The sequence below is a fragment of the Dermacentor silvarum genome, chromosome 4 (genome assembly GCF_013339745.2).
Source record: "Dermacentor silvarum isolate Dsil-2018 chromosome 4, BIME_Dsil_1.4, whole genome shotgun sequence".
Lineage (NCBI taxonomy): Eukaryota > Metazoa > Arthropoda > Arachnida > Ixodida > Ixodidae > Dermacentor > Dermacentor silvarum.
The window spans coordinates 105,480,565-105,493,424 of record NC_051157.2 but is presented as its reverse complement, the minus strand read 5'-3'; the positions used below and the strand labels follow the sequence as shown (position 1 = coordinate 105,493,424).

The following is a 12,860-nucleotide window of genomic DNA, read 5'->3' as shown; positions in this document are numbered from 1 at the left end:
GCGGTCAATTAGAGCAAGCAACCACTTGAAAGAACTAGTGTGATGCCTAGAATGCAGTTAGCACGACTTCTAGCCGCAGTGAAATGTACCGCGTACGTATTCATTTGCACAGTTCCGACGAGGGGACGTGCTAGTCAAGCTGCTGTCATAAAACATTTTCCCACCCATTTCTCATGTATGCGTAAATGTACTTTTCTGGTGAAAAAGAAAACAAGGAAAACATACTATTCCACCCGCCGTGATAGAGTTGTGGACTTGGCGTTGCGCTGCTAAACTCTAGGTCGCGGGATCGAATCGCTACCGCATCGACCGTGTTTAGAAGGAGGGGAAATGCAGAAACTCTCATATACCGTGCATTGGGTGCACGTTAAACGACCTTAGGAGGTCAAAGTTATTCTGGAGCCCCTTCCTGCGGTGTGCCTCGCAATCAGATTGCGTTTTTGGCGCATAACATCATCAATTTTTTTAATACTCTACAATTGAGTAATGCACTGAATGCTTATTATTGACACACCTACATCTCATTTGCTTTTTGTGACCATATTTTACCGTCTAACATTCTGTATTACATTAACTTTGTGATTGTAAAAATGTTTAATAATAATAAATGATTCATTGAATGAATTTTTGAATGAAACCATTTTTGCATAATTATCGCTCAGCGCAAGATAGAGCTACATGCATCAGAACTTTTCCCAAATGTTGTCGCCGATTCTACAGCGACAGAATATAATCTAATCAGATTACATGGGCGACGCGAATAGCACTGCGCATTCGGAAACGTATGCGAGCACTAGTGATTACGATAGAATCTACTGTGCGTCATGTATAAATTGCCGACGCATTTGACTTATCGATCAGATTTAAACGACAGACGACTGTGCTCACCGCTATTGCTTTGATTTGAGTTTTGCTTCGTTTTCTAGACACAAGTTCGCCCAATAGAGAGTTAGATTCGGGACTAGCAGTTTTGACGGTGTCTTGTTCTTCACTGTCACCACAACGTGAAACCTCATGGAGGTGCTTCTAGAAACGTCAATGCTCCAGACTCCCCCACCAAGCCGTGAGCCAACCCAAAAGCGTGAATACAACGCCAACATCACCCTAGACCATCGAGCTAGCTTCAGACTACAGGCATGGCCCCCGGGGCACGAACCTCTACCCAGCTACTCTACCAGATATCACGTTGGTTATTTCTGCGTTGCTTTAATATTTTCTGTGCACAACGTTTAATTGTTCATTGTGTTCCCACAAAAATACTTTCCTAGATTGAAAAAGTACTGAAAATTGACACAAGTTTTCGTAATGCGCACTGTAGTAAAGAAGTCAATCTTACCGTGTATATGAACACAGATTCATTCACCCATCTTGTTCAGGAAAAGGATGCACAAGTTCGTCACCTCCAAAGCGTCGCCAACGATACCGGCATTGCTAGTTAATTGGGCAACATCACTTTTCCAAAGATTCCATTCTACCTTCCCACTTATATAAAGCTAATAGGCAACAACGCAATCTTGACAACTTACACTTCTCGAAAAGAGAGAGGCACCAGGCGGTAAAGACGACAGAAAAGAAGCAACCTAAACTCCAAAAGTAAACATCTTCACTAAATTGCGCAAAAGGGGCTAAAGGATCGTTCTGCAGTTCCAACATAAATCGCTTCCAACTTCTTGCAATCAAAGGAATTCGTACGAAGACATACGTTAAAGAGAAGGCATCTTTGTCGATCGCGGCTACGTTCTTCCGTCGACGTTATCACCGGAGAGGGCAAGGTCGTCTCGACGGCGAGACGCGCATTACACGGATCGATTTTTGAAAATGGTCTGGTAAGAAGGGCGCCTTGCGCAACGCTATTGTCGAGACATCTGCACTCAGAGCGTTAGGTTTCAGCGCGCCATTGGTCTGATGCCTCGTGGGAGACCAGCCTACATCGGCGTAGCGGTCCCCGAGAGCTCGTCTGCAAATGGCCGCCTTATCTCCGTCGGCGACGGAGCCCATTAAGGAATGGTGGCCGTACGAGTCATTTGCCGCGGCTTTTCAGACACAAGTTGCTCTTGCTGCTCTTTTTTTTTTCTTCACCTAGTGAAACGAAAATTGTAGACACTCTTATTTTTTTACTTCGCGCGCAATGATTACTTTTATGCGCGTAGGTTTGTACGACCACTTGCTTTTTTTTTACGGTGACGTATCGTACCACACTTCTAGCAGAACAATTACTTAGAGTGCTATCTCTTTCATTACGACCATTGCCTTTCAATTTGAGGTAGATATCGAAATGTTCTCGCTGTAGGTTTTCGCTTACAGCAGATAAAGAAAAAAAAACAAGGGAAATTGGAGTGAGCTGGATGTGAAGAAACAGCGCGATCATATTGTCACAAAGTTAACAAGCGAGGCCTTAGCAAAACGGCGTTCCTTTATGATGATGATGATGATCCATCACCATGGCTCGCACCCACTGAGGGGGATAGGCCAAGAATCGGGCGGCAGTAGGTAGCTAAAAAAAAAATTCTTTTTGACAATGAGATACGCAAAGTAAAGAAGGCACAATCAAAAACAAAGAAAATTTTGTATACCTAGAGTATTGTGCCAACGAGCAGTCAGACTAACCGAAAGGTGAAAAATATAGTTATTATCAAGGTCAGAAAAAATATAATGTTACTAACGAATTTGGAGAAACAAATTTCAGTGAAATGAATACTGATCTGATAGGTAGAATAAGGTTACTATAATTAACAGGGTAATCGTCTTGTTTCTGTTAAAAATTGAAAGACTGCGCAACAAACGTCTCTGTGACAATAGCCGAGGGAGGAGGCCCCAAATGATAATAATACTGATGTACTTAATCTTAATCCAATTTTGCAGAGTGGAGCTTCGAGTAATTTCGTTCGCTGGTTTGAATAACGTCGGCATGATAAAAAGTAGTGGTCTATTGTTTCAATTTCCTTACAATTTTGGCACAGAGGGGACATCGTCAGACCAGCTCTGTGTAAATAGAAATTCAATTCCGGGATGCGACAGCGTAATTTGGAGAATGTAACTTCTAACTGCCGAGAAGGACACCACTGATTATTCCAGCCAAAACCGAGATGCTGAAAGTCTGTAGATGGGATCAGCGATAATTTGATTAAGTCATTTCGTAGGCTAAACGTTCTGAATCTCGATGCAGTGACGTAAGCTGTATCCGGTAAAATATGAAGCACAGGTCCATTTAAAGATGTTCTGGCTAATAAATCTGCCATTTCGTTTATGTATAAACCGCAGTGTCCAGGAACCCAGAGTAAATTAATTTTTTGTAACGTTGTAGGGATTAAATTTTGAAACACATTTAAGATAGTTGAATTCGTTGCCGAGGAAAGCGACACACATACCGACCGAGAGTCTGTTACTACGACAGCTGATAATTGATTCGGGGGTAGTTTGCGCAGTGCTAAAACAATCGCCAATAATTCTGCTATGAAAATATTCGTGTAATCCGGAAGGCGAATAGAAAAGGACCAACTAAGAGAAGGAGAAAAGATGCCTACGCCAGCCTTTTCGTTTAACATTGAAGCGTCCGTGGCTATTATATTGTTTGTTTCCTGGTGAGAGAGGTAATCTTGTAATTGGTCATTTAAATATTGTAATGGCATTAGTTTAGCATTCGAGGGGAAGATATCGTCAAATTCAATTTGGAGGATTTTCTTGGATTGACTTATTGGGTGAATACATTGAATTTGTACATTCAGTGGTGATAGCTGTGCCTGTACGAATACGATCTGAGGGGTGTGCAGTCGCGACCAATGAGTATTAAAAAACGTACTTGGTTCATTAATGAAAACATACATTGATCTTCTTTGGGGAGAATCGTAAAACTTTAGGTACGTTTGGACAGTAAGGATTTGGAATCTACTAATTAAACATGGTAGTCGCGCTTCCATATACAGAACGTTGTTTGCAACAAACTTAGGGAGTCCAAGGCACAAACGCAGAGCTTCCTTTTCTAATAGTACCAAAGGTTTAATTTTATAAGCTGGACACCCAGAAAATAAGACACATCCAAATTCCATGATTGGTCGGACATACATTTTATATATCATAATTAATGTGTTTCTTCGCAGCCCGTATCGTCGGTTACTGATTTTACGCAACCATCCTACAGCCCGAGTTGCCTTAAACGCGACGTTATCAATGTGGCTTTTCCAGTTTAGTGTTCCATCATATGTAATTCCCAGATATTTAAGAGAATCCACCTGAGGAATGAACTCTTGACGATACATCAGTGAAATGTGAACGGGAACATCTAAAGGAAAGAGAAGGAGTGCACTTTTACTAACGTTCAGAGACATATGTATGGTTTCAATCCAAGTTTCAAGCATAGATAAGTAATTTTGTAACATTTGATAAAGTGAATGTAGATCAGCATTCGATGCAAAAAAAGCGATGTCATCAGCATAAACGTACACATGAATGTCCTGGAGCAGCGGGATGGAGCTTAAAAATATATTAAATAAAACAGGAGATAATACTGATCCTTGTGGTACTCCCCTCTGTTGCTTATACCTAGACGATGAACATCCGTTTTGAAAACAGTAGAACTCTCTTTCCCTTAAAAATTCTGACAACCACGCCGTGATGTATTTCGGAAACCTGTAATTCTCTAATTGCTTTATCAGTATGCTATGTTCCACGGAATCATAAGCTTTTGCTAGATCCAGGGTCACTAATGCTGAATATTCTCTTCGGCGACGAGCAAGTTTTATGCGACTCTCTAAATCTACGTGCGCACACCAAATCGAGCACCCTGATCTAAAACCAATTTGACAGGGGCTAAGTATTAAGTTTTCAGAAATGTAGGTCGTAATTCGACAATTTAAAATTCGTTCAATTAGTTTAACTAAGTTTGATGTTAGGGAAATTGGTCTAATATTATCTAAATCATATCGACCTCCCTGTTTTTTAAATATCGGAATTACCTTAGCAAGTTTCCATTCTGAAGGTACCCACGCATTTTTTAAAGAGTAATTTACCATATTCAAAATTTCTTCTGGGGACAATTCATACAGAATTTTTATCACGGCTGTGGTAACTCCATCTGGTCCTGGCGCTGAAGAAGGCAGATAGCGAACAACATCCGCCAGTTCTTGTGTTGTGACTTCCCTAAATTCCTCTAGTGGTAACGGTTTCACTATGTACGGTGGAATGATTGAAGTGAACCTATCTTTCAGTCCTTTTCCAATATTTTCTAATAATTCGGATAATTCACGTGGCGAAAGCACGGAAGAGTCAATATTTGCTGGAACTGGAATCATTTTTCGAGAGCGTAAAAACCTAAAAAGGGCTTTTTTGTTTTTTGATTTAGACAGATGATTGTATTTATTCATATCATACTCCTCTTTGGCTTTATCTATCGTACGCTTGAATGTTGCAGCAACAAATTGGTAATCACTCCAATTCTTTGGACATTGATTACAAAGAAGTTGCTTCCAGGCAGCTTTTCGTTTTCGGTGGGCCCTCGCGCAATCTGAATTCCACCACGGACTTAATGGTTTACCTGTGTTGCAGGTTAAATTAACTGTTGCATTCTTCGCGGAACGCTTTAAAACTGCACAGAGGCTCAGAGCCCTAATATCCTCTTGCATAGCCGTACGTGAAAGCATCGTAGACTTCAAGTCTTTTTGAAGTTTGTTATAGTTTATAAATGAGTTATTTTTCCTTCTAAGAGAAATCACAGGGAAATCAATTTGAAAAATAATTGGGAGGTGGTCGCTGTTCGTAGCACAGTCTATAGTATTCCACGATGATATAGCTAAAGATGAGCTGGAGAAAGTGAGATCTATAGCCGATTGAGACTGTCCGCGAAGAAACGTAATAACTTTTGAATTTAGACAAGATAGATTATTATCAAGAGTCCATTCCCACAGGCGTTTTCCTTCTGAATCAGTTTTAAAACCCCAAGATACATGGTGTGAATTAAAGTCACCAGCGAATACTATGTCTTTTCTGCAGGAAGCTAATACGGTGTCTAGAGAAAATGTATCCTGCACTCCTGCTGGGAAATATAAATTAACTAAGGTAAAAGGGGAGCAGTCTGGGAGTGAAATGTCTAATGCTAAAATTTCACATTCGGTAGACATTCTTTGAAACGATATCGTTGCTTTGTGACTAAATTTATTTGAAACCAAGAAAGCAACGCCACCACCTCTGGCAGGCCGATCCAAACGAAACATTCGATAATATTTTAGAGAATATTTTTGACCATTTGAAAGCCAGGTTTCTTGTAAGATAATGATGTCTGGAGAAAATTGAGAAGAAATATACGATAGATCTGTAGTAGCAGAAACAATTGAACGACAATTCCACTGCAAGATTTTTAGAGACCCTATGGTGAAGATAGAACGGTAGCGGAAACCGCCTGATCCAAAATAGTCTCTTTCAAAAAGTCCTTCTTGGAAAGGTTCACTTTTTCATATTTTTGAGTTTTTGACTTTGAAGAAATTTTGTGGGGAGGAGATCGTGTGCGTTTTAGACTTTTGTGTTCCATGTCTACATCCTGGTAGTCTTCATACTCTTCCGTTAGGGGTTCCGGTTCCGTCCGTTCTACTTGAGTAGAAGGTCCTGCGCAAGGGGAGTCAGCTGACGAGTTTGATGACAATGTTTGTTTTTGAGTTATGTTTAGTACATTTGCAACCTGGTATGCAGGAGATTGGGTAGAGGCTGCACCAATGACCTGCGCCATCTGGCTAGTCATCATTTGTGTCAAGGACTCAAAAAGAGTTGTTGCAAGTCGTTCCATTGCCTTTTCCATAGCTTTCTCTACAGCCTCTGCTATGGCCTTGGATAGAGAAACATCCATACTAGCGGTGTGACGAGCTGTTACGCCTGCGTAGCCCTGGGATCTTCCCTGAACTTCTGTAACTGCTTCCCTACGTGAGCAACGCCTGCGTTCCACCACTTCTAGTATTCTTAATTCTCGTTCCTTTGCAGAACAGTTTGAATAGTCTGCAGGGTGTGCTTCATTGCATAGGCAGCAGTTTTCTTCCTGCGACTTACATTCTGTGCTGTCGTGATTCTCTCCACATAGGCGGCATCGAGTAACCGATCTGCATCCTTTTATAGTGTGTCCGTAGCGCCAACATTTCAAGCACTGTAGTGGTCTTGGGGAAAGTGGCTCTACTCTGTATATCAGGGGCCATGCCTTGATTTCAGTTGGACGAACTGTTCCCGCGAACGTAACAATCACCGACTCCGTAGGTGACTTCCTGTTCTCAATAATTCGGCTACACCGGTATACGGATACAGCTCCAGCAACTGAAAATAAGTCTAGCACTTCTGAGGGGTCCAGGCTCGCGTCGACCCCACGAACTAAGCCTTTCGAGCATGCAAGGTGTGGTGGAATAAACGGGCTCACCGGATTCGATGCGAATTCAGAACAGTTTAGAAGGTCTCGAACGCACTCCTGATCCGATGAGCAGCAAAGAATACCACCGCGACCAAACTGGCGGACCTCGGTGATCTTTTGGAACTGGGAGGAGGCCTTTCGAAGCTCCACCTGAATCGCTTTCGGATTCTTCATCTGAATCGATCCCCCATTTGTAGGCACAAGAGCCACAGGGACACTTTTGTTGCCACTGCGTAAAAAAGAGTCTATTGGCCACTCTCGGAAGGGATTGAGGCTAGCCAAGGGGAATGCCCTTGACCGGGGGAAGAAAGAGACATCAGGTTAGTCTGACTTTACACTCGCGACACAATAATCCTAAAGGTGAAGAAAAAAGATCAATAAATGAATCAAAAGAACAATCGAGACGTTAAAAGAGCAATAGATAACCGCCGCCCGATACTTGACCACACCCGAGACAGGACAGCAGACGAAGACAGCCCTTTAAGCGTTCCTTTAATAATGGTAGTCACTCGGAGAGCGCGAGTTCCACTACGCAATTCGTCGTCTTCGTTCCCGTGGCCGGCGGTCGCAGGTTTCAGCCTGCCTCGCATCAATATAAACGAAACTGTACAACATTCGCGTGAACCTTCGTGCTTCGGCTGCGTCGCGGCGTTTGTTCAGAGGGTCTCCTTGAAGTTTTACGCTTGGCTACACAAACATATTCGCAAGCGTCGCTTGCCAGGTTCTCTCCCAAGATTACTCAAATGTCTACTTGCAATAAAACATTACAAAGAGTGTTTGGATTCTGAAGAAACCAGCTCATCACAAGTTCTGTATACGGCTCGCTGTCTCACGCTGCAGTGCGAGTGTCTGCGACATAATTGCGGAAGGAGCATAATTCGCATCAGGTTTCCTAAAAAGAGTAATGACTCGTATTTTTAAACATGTAGAGAATATACGACGCGCCTATCACGTTAAAAAAATGTAGACAGCTGTGTTAGAGAAATTCGATGTGAAAGAAGACACTTGTGACATATACATATAGTCTATTAATTTTTATGTAGTTAAATTGTGGGCATTGATAAAGATGATGCAATGTTTTACATTTGACTGCTATCTTTGCAATATTTGCAATATATTCTTAGTTCCATTGTCACACCTTGCATTTCTTTCCGGATGCTCGATTTCTTTTATTCAAGTCCAATTTGTTCATTCGTTTTTTTTTAATTTTACGGGCATGTAAGTCGATGTTGTCTTCTTTCGTATCGACTTAGACTGACACGCCTTTAATCTTTTTGACCCCCTAGGCCAGATGGGCCGAAACCCGTAGATAGTGTCGGCTATGATGCAATGTGCTTAATTTGGGACTAGTGCGACTGACGGGCACTGAAGCAGCGTTCGCGTCCGCGGTTGGCCCGCCAGCAACTACCGCGAGTGCGCTTGCCAAGTTCGTCAGTGTCAGTTGTTGCTTACTACGCTCGTACCGTTAACTTGCCTATTCTGCAACTGATTCTCGCTTCTTGTCTCGTTCAGATCAAAATTTTGATGCCATTTTCGACTCGCTAGGACGATACGGAGGCGCGAAATGGCCGTATTTTAACACAATAGACCCGCTAGATACCCAGATCTCATGTACGGCAAACCCGTGTGAAGACGCCAGAGAAAACCTTGTCTTTAACAGATGAGAATTAGCCATTTTATTTGGTTGGGAAACAGCTACATTATACCTGAATACTCAAGGTGGGTCTCGAAATGCGGGGCCTGTCGTCACGTACATTAGCGCGACGTCACGACCCAGAGCAATATTTGCTGACGTCTTGTACCATTAACGATTGGTATGTTCGATTCGTTCTTACAAAAAAAAATGGTATTAATGATCGAGATCGACGATTTCGCATGTTTCTTCAGGCTTCGTTCACCTGTGGCAGCCACAGAATTCTCTGAAACGGGTCAAGCCAATGTATCATGACGCCATCACGTATGCACATCCTGCGACGCGAAACAAAAACGGGCTGGTAAACACGACTATTAGCTTAATTATCTATGCTGCTTGGACGCTAGCAAGTAATATTGCTATATTTTAGAGGGTTTTTGACCATCAACGAAGGCAAAAAAATGACAATACAAAAATGGTGTGCCAGTAGCCGACTGTTTCAAAGTGTCTTATCTTAATTCCTTTCGGCCCCTGTTGCACACTGATTTCACTGTGCGAATATTTTCTTAAGTAACCGCCACACCCAAGTTGTAAGCAGTCAATATTCAGGAAGTGGAGAAAGTATAAAGTGTACCAATATATCGAAAATTCATCCACTCATTCTTTTTTTCACTGCCTCTCCACCCGAAAATGAGTGTTCCAGTTAGAGATGCAAGAAGAGGTAAGGCGCTCAAGTGTATAATAATACTTCGTTCTTTTCGTCAAGGTGTCCTCGAATAACATTCCTCTTATTATGCTCAAACTGAATAATCGGCGAATAGGTATTTATGTAGGAAGGCATACGGGTTAGTGATAAACATTATTTCAGGTCTTTTCTTTTAATGGTCAGACCCATTGCGCCTGGGATAATCATCAGTTTCGCAGCCGGTTAAAATGCTCATATGGCTCACGTAAAAGTTTACCACTAAAGTTGTAGTCAGTGCTTCGCTTACATCTTCGAAATGTTCAAGAAGTTAGCGCTCGAAGGTGGTATTTACATTTCACTGCAGAAACAAATGAAAGTCAAGTTCGTTATTTATGGTGATTGCTGGACCTATGTGGCGGAGGCACTATCTAGAAATGGGTTACTTGTAAGTTCCTTGTAGTTTCTCTAATGGCCAGGAGCATAACAGATGCAGACCTCAGACAATATGGGCCCTCACTGCTAAACAACGGTACATGTTAAATATTTAGTATACACCTCACCATTGGGTTGTAAAAACTTTTGTCGAGCATGATGAGAACGTGTACCCATATAACTTTGAAATGTGAGCAAAATTTGTTTGCGCCCTTCTTTTTTGCTGAACATCTCTCTTGAAACCTTCCCGCTTTTTTCTACCTGTTAATTGATATTCAGTAATAAATTTAAAATAAAAAGCTCTAAAAGGATGGCGTCTACTGTACACATCAGATGGATAACATACGAACAGAAAGTAATAACCTACATACTGAATCGCCTTAAATCCGTGATATCTCGAATATTTCGGTGCGCTGTCCCGCTTAAGTCTACAAGCTAATATAAAACCTCACGCGCGATCTGCTATCTCCCGCTAGAAGGCCTTGAGCAAGTCGCCCTCGGGCAAGTCAGCAAATAGTGGACATAAGTCACTGGCCGGCCCTCGTTTGCGTCATTTTATCCTGATCTGAGCAAAAAAAAAAAGCAAGAGACATGATGCTGATACGTTCTTGAGTCGACCGCCTCCAACACAGAGTATAGCAAACCATACACAAAACTGTGCAAACACGAACACTCGCTGGCAAAGAAGAAACGAACATAGAAGGCGCCGAAAACAGCTCCTGAGGAGTGTCGTTAAAGGTTGTGCTGCCGCCACTAGGAAGATCGATGAGCCCGCGAGGCCTTCGTGAACGGCCGAAGGGTTTTCCTCGGGGGGTCAGCGACAGTGGAGAGGAGTGCTGAGGGAAAGAAGTGGCGGTGGATTTAGGGAGAGTTCCGTTTGCGTGGGGACAAGGGAGCCAGTGGTCGATTTAAAGGAAGAACCCAGGGAAATATAAAAAAACACGCCTTTCCTCCTGCGTGACGGTGAGCTCCTTTTCGGCATGTAGCTGCACCGCGGAACTTTCTCTCCACACTGGTTTTTTCTCCTACGCATTCGTTACAGCAGCATTTCGTTTTTCATTTCTTTGTTTCTTTTTCCGCGTCACCGAATTTTCTCAGGGATTCGCGCGTTCAGTTCCTTCACGGGTGGCCGCCTCCGTTCGGCACTGCTGAACCGGAAATGGAGCGTCGATCCATTAGAGTTCGAGCGTAATTGGAATCTGGAAGCACTTACCCGCCGTCCCATGTGCAATGAATGAGGCCGGTTGGTGTACGCTTTCCCTTACGTCCCGAAAGTCCTCTTCCGAGTGGACGCAGTTTCTCATCTATCGATACTGACATTTCCAAGTTTTGAATTCCATGACCGAAAGAGACCTACAGGTCACAGAATCCTTACCTGTTCTACATGAAGTGCTAGAAAAATTTCTCAATAGAGAGTAACGTCGACAAATAATGGTGCAACATTATGTGGGCGTATTCATATATAAGCATCGCAGTTATACCGCAAATTCTGAGTCACCCTGTTCTGGAAAACTTGGTGCAACTACAGGTAAACCCGTTGCTGAAACTAGCTTCTTTAAGCTGCGCGGCCTAATAATAGTCCCACACTAAGTGCTCGTATAATTCGTCTTCATCTACGAATTATGAAACACGTGCATAGCGTTTCTACTGAAATTCTGCATAGAGGTGTTCAGGAGATGACTATTATCTTAAGCATTGTTTCTGTAGAACTTCGTTTGGACGTACGAATGAGTTTGTAGGTGGAACTGCTGAGCAAAACGGGTGTAAAGCTTGCGCTTTGAAGCTGCTTAGCATAGTCATTGACACAGGGTGCCACAGACTGTGTGACTTTTTTGTGTCTGCGTTTTTTTTTATTGCAGTTTTCACTACGGGATAAGTCTGCTGCTACAAATTATAGCGATAACAATTACATAAACACTCGAGGAGTGGTCACTCTGTCGGCGCCGCCGCCGTGTGGTCGCGATATTGAGAACACACGCGCGGCACGCGCGTGTGGGTTAGAAGCAGACAACCGGGGAACTTAGCCGTAAAGCTAAGGGAGAGTTTCATCCACTCAGCAAGGCTGACGCACAGCGGCGTGGTTGGAAGACCTTCAGAGACGCGCAGTGGGCTTGGCTGCAAGAACGCCGTAGCCAAGGAGACGCTCCGTCATGCTCTGCTTCTACTCAGTCGACTCTGCCGCGGAGCCAGGGCAGTGTCGGAAGGCTGTCAGGAATGTTGAGTGCACAGGAACTAACGTTTCTGGCCTGCAGTTGTGTGCATACATCGGTCTGAGGGGAACAAACTGTAAACTTCGAAGTTGACGGCATTCTTCTGGTGCCATCTCGTGCACCGCCGACGCGCGACGCCTGCTAACACCAGCGGCTGCACCCTTCATCGTGGCAGCCGGGTGAGATGCGTACTAGCTTACAGGACACCTGTTTATATGAAACTCCATGGTTCGTACTACGTAGTAGCATCTCCCTCTCATTACATCAACATGCCGACCCCTTCACTCGTTTTCTTAGAACCACGGTCGGACTAGCGTCAGCGGAGCGCAAAGCTTACTATCGCATTTAACGCTTCGCACTTCGGACGAGACTGCCCAATTTTATGTACATATACCGCTCGTTTTCATGAAGTCTAGCAGCAGCCAATGGGAGTTACCATAAATCAACCGAGTTGTGTCCTAAGAAGGATCAGATGCCGCTACAATTTATACCGTTTCTGACGACCATGCCCGCAGTCAAAAG

General features: G+C 43.3%; 1 protein-coding gene across 1 annotated transcript in view; it reads left to right on the top strand.

The window, feature by feature from the left end:
• LOC119450470 (para-nitrobenzyl esterase-like) overlaps positions 1–12,860 on the top strand; it is an 88,001-nt gene that overhangs the window by 56,404 nt on the left and 18,737 nt on the right. The gene's annotated exons all lie outside the window — the stretch shown is intronic.